Raw genomic sequence first — 5,080 nt, forward strand, 5'->3', positions numbered from 1 at the left:
TTTCTTGGCAAAGATGCTAGAAAGGATTGACACACAAAAGCTTGATCCCAATGGAGATAAAAGAAACATCTTACAACTCCTTTTCAGAGGCGAGGGTCTAAAGGAGGGAAATAATACATATGACATCACATCTTTTGGTGTGTTGATTTGTTTTGCTAATTTGTTTTCTTATTCTACTTCAAAAAAATATTTGTTCTAAAGGAAAATTCTCTATAAAGTATAAAAGAGAAAGATGCTGGGGGAAAGAGTAGGTAATATATTTTTTTAAAGATAGCTAGGTGGACATGTGCAAAAATGTTCGTGGTAGCCCTTTTTGTAGTGGCAAGAAACTGGAAACAGTGTATGCTCATCAGCTGGAGAATGGTTGAATAAGTTATGACATATGAATGCTATAAAATATTATTGTTCCATAAGAAAAAATCAGCAGGATGATTTCAAAGAGGCCTGGAGAGACTTGCATGAACTGATGCTAAGTGAAATGAGCAGAAATAGGAGATCATTCTACACAGCAACAGCAATGTTATACAATGATCAATTCTGATGGACGTGGCTCTCTTCAACAATGAGATGATTCAGATCACTTCCAGTGGTCTTGTGATCAAAAGAGCCTTCTACACCCAGAGAGAGGAACGTGGGAATTGAGTATGATTCACAACATAGCATTCTCACTCTTTTTGTTGTTGTTCACTTGCATTTTATTTTCTTCATCATTTTCTTTTCTGGTTTGATTTGATTTTTTTTGTACAGCAAGATAATTGTATAATTATGTATGTATATATTAGATTTAATATACATTTCTATCATGTTTAACATATATTGGATTACTTGCCATCTGGAGGGGGGGGGGGTGCAGAATAATAACACTTACCACACAGGATTGTTGTAAGGATAAAATGAAACCATTTTTGTAAAGTGCTTAACACAATGCCCACACATAGTAGGTACTTAATAAATACTTATTTCTTCCTCCCCACCCCAATATTGCTAGAATACTTTATCTAATTTTCTTTCCTTTGTTCAGTTCTTAATCTGTATTTTACTCGCCTGTGTACATTGCATCATCTTAATATAATAAAAAGGCATCTGGGTGTGCCATAGATAGATCACCAACCCTGGAGTCAGGAAGAATCATCCTCATGAGTTCAAATGTTGCTTCAGATATTTACTAGCTATGTGACCCTGGGCAAATCATTTGATCCTGGTTGCCTCAGTTCCTTTAACTGTAAAATGAGCTGGAGAAGGAAATGACAGATCAAGATCTTTGCCAAGAAAATCTCCAAATGGGGTCATAGAGCATCAGACATAACTAAAATGAATGAATGACACTATAATATCATTAAAGAGAGTGTTTTCTCCTCTTTTTGTCCCAGCACCTAACTCCAGCATGGTGCAATGCTAAACAATTTTTGGCTAAACAATGGATGACAGTGGTATGAGAAAACCTGGAAAGGTAAGGGGATGTCAGATCTTAGAAGGCTTTACATGATAAGCTAAGGAGTTTTGATATTTAAACAGAAAATAGTATGAAGCCACTATAAAATTTTGAACAAATGAAGTGTTGTACACAAAGATGAATTTAGCTGTAGAAAAGTGGAAAGCAAAGATGAAGAGAACAAAGGAGTATTAGAGGGACAGGTGATAGTGACAAAATTAGTTAGGATGTGATTATAATAGTCTAGGAAAGTGTCATGGATATTTCTACTGCAATAGTAGAAGTGGAAATAGCAAGAAGGAAAAAGATAAATGAATATTTATTATCCATTAAATGGATAAGTAAAATGGATAGTTCTTAGTAACAGATTGGATGTGGGAAATATTGAAGAGAAAAGAATAAAAGATAGGGGCTAAAAGAATAGTAGTAAAAATCATCAGAAAATATCAGAAAAATCACCTCTCTCTGGGTGTAGAAGGCTCTTTTGATCACAAGACCACTGGAAGTGGTCTGAATCATCTCATTGTTGAAGAGAGCCATGTCCATCAGAATTGATCATTTTATAATATTGCTGTTGTTGTATATAATGATCTCCTATTTTTGCTCATTTCAAATAAAATTTGAATCTCTTTTACCTCACTATGTATTATATATATATATATATGTATATAATATAGATATTATCCATCTTATTATGTATTTATGTGCAGGTCATATTTTACAACTTTTGAAGTTACAAATTCCTTGAAAGCATTCTTTATTTTTGTTCACTCACTTCTAGACTAGTGCTTTGAACATGGTAGATATTCAATAATAACTTTAAAATTAGATTTAAGTCAGAAGAAGCAAGTTTGAGGTGGGGGGAGAGAAGCAATTAACTTTAATTTGGACATGTTGAATTTGAGAGAACAACAGGTGACATCTTTTAAGCAGTTGGATATACAAAAGTAGAGTTCTATAGAAATATAAATTTGGAAATCATTTACACAGAGGTGGTAATCGAAATTGTGGAAGTGATTGAGATGGCCAAATGAGAAAGTGTAAAGAGATTAAGAGAAAGAGAGTGAACAGAACATTTGGAAACATCAATATTTAGGGATTAGGAAGAAGAACGAAATTGAGATAGAGAAGGTATGAAATAGAGAGAGGTAGGAAGATAGCCAGGAGTGTTAAATCAAAAAAGAAGGTAGGATAGAAGATCTAGAAGAATGAGAAGCCCATGATGTCAAATACTACAAAGAGATCAAGAAGAATGAGGAATGCCTTGGTGATTTAATGGAAAGGGACACTAGTTTTGGACTCAGAGAACCTGAATTTGAGTCTTAAGGGCCAACATCTGCTAACTATGTGATTCTGAGTAAATTATTTAATTTCTTTGTGCTTCAGCTTCCTCATTTGTAAAGTGTGAAAAAAAAATATGGATACATCATGTAGCTTTAGTGAAGAAAAGGTATGAAGCACTATATATATGTAATAAGTTATTATTATTAGAAATAATAAACTCACTGAAATGAGCAGAACCAGGAGATCATTATATACTTCAACAACAATACTGTATGAAGATGTACTCTGATGGAAGTGGATTTATTTGACAAAGAGACCTAATTCAGTTTCATTTGATCAATGATGGACAGAAGCAGCTACACCCAGAAAAAACACTGGAAAATGAATGTAAACTCTTTGCATTTTTGTTTTTCTTCCAGGGTTATTTCTACTTTCTGAATCCAATTCTTCCTGTGCAACAAGATAACTGTTTGGTTCTGCACACATATATTGTATCTAGGATATACTGCAACATATTTAACATATATAGGACTGCTTGCCATCTAGGGGAGCGGGTGGAGGGAGAGAGGGGAAAAATCGAAACAGAAGTGAGTGCAAGGGATAATGTTGTAAAAAATTACCTTGGCATGGGTTCTGTCAATAAAAAGTTATTATAATAAAAAAATTCAAAAAAAAAAAAAACCAAATAGTAAACTCACGTGGTCAAGCACATAATTGTTGTATGTTATCTGGTTTTCTTTTTGTTTTTTTTTAGTATTTTTTTATATCTGACTTCTATTGCTAGGTGTATAATCATGATACAAAATTCAATCTTGTTGCCTGACAAGATAAATAAATTCTGTTTGGCCTAATCAACAATCAGTTCCTTTTCCTTAACAAGGGAGATCTGTCAGCCCTTCTGTGTGTATTTTGTATAATCTAACTTTATCTATGTTGAATAGAGAAGAGAAAAAATCTCTTACACTCAGGTCCCAACACCCTCCTATGGTCACGTATTTCTTCTACCTGCTATTTCTGTCGGACATATGATTGAAGGCAGGGTTAGTCTTACATGTGGAATGAACACTAACAACTCCCCTAATAGCTGTTAAGCCAACAGAGGAACAGTCAGGGTAAATTAAGAAGGGGGTGTATCCAGAACTGAGCAGGAAACTGATTTACCAGGATGCCGTGTCAGACCTGCAGGTCTTAATGATTATTCTGCCTCGGACTTTCATGGGTTAGGACAGATGTTAGTCAAAAATCATTAAGGTGGGGTGTGGTTGGCCTCCAGCCCTGACTGAAGAAATCTTGCATCAGGGCAGGTGGCCAAGCCAGCATTTAAGGAAGGCACCAGCATTAAGCCAGTGTTTCAACACTTTCACCCAGAAGCCTTGCATGATGGATGGTTTCATTTCCCGAGAGATGTTGTTTCTATGTAGGATAAAAACATAATTACTGGAAATAGACTAATTTTTCATTGTCATTGTGACTTTTGCCTCTGGCACTTTCTAGATAAAAGGTCCAGTGGGCCTTCCTCCTACTCCTATTGGCTTGAAACACAGACCAAGCCACATAATTGTCTTAGGGCTAAATATGACACTAGACTTTAAAAGCTTAATAAATCACAACTATAAACACAAATGTTCCTTAGGTAGCACAAGTTCAGCTTTTATCATTCAGTGTGTAATACATATTTATTGAGCATAAGCACCACAGGAAAACAGTTGATAAAGGCATTCCTGCCTCCCTGGGCCCTTATCAGGGCCTTATTAGCTTGTAGGGAAGATTAGACATACACAGATAACTCTGTTGTGGTTTTGCAGTTTGCATTTGTACTTAGCAAGTATTACAAGTGACATCTGAAATAATACATTAAGTAGAAGCAACCCACCTAAGCTTGCATCTTGCCTTCTATAAGCCCACAAGAAGACAAAGTCACATTTCACAATTAACCAGCAAGGGCGTGCAGTTTATAATCTGTCTACCAGGAAGATGCTATATTCAAAGCACCAACTTCATAGACTCATAAAAGTCCCTCTAGTAATCCACTCAAAAAAGCAGTTTCAAGATCCACGAACCACAGGGGGTTCCTGAGATCTTTTCAAGGAATCCTCAAGGTAAAAAGTATTTTACTAAGTTAACAAGTAGCCATTTACTATAATACTAAGATATTTAAATTTATAATAAAGTAAATAATAATAGATATAACCGATATAAACAAAAGCTCTAATTTTTAATAGTATAAAGAGATCCTGAGATCAAAAAGTTTGAGAAAACTTAATTCTATCACACTTGTAGGTGATTTTTTCCCTACTTCCTATCCCACATCTCTCACCTTCCCATTGAATATACAGAAATGGAAAGTCACAAAGTAGAGATTTA

This window comes from Sarcophilus harrisii, chromosome 2, assembly GCF_902635505.1.
Source record: "Sarcophilus harrisii chromosome 2, mSarHar1.11, whole genome shotgun sequence".
Classification (NCBI taxonomy): Eukaryota; Metazoa; Chordata; class Mammalia; order Dasyuromorphia; family Dasyuridae; genus Sarcophilus; species Sarcophilus harrisii.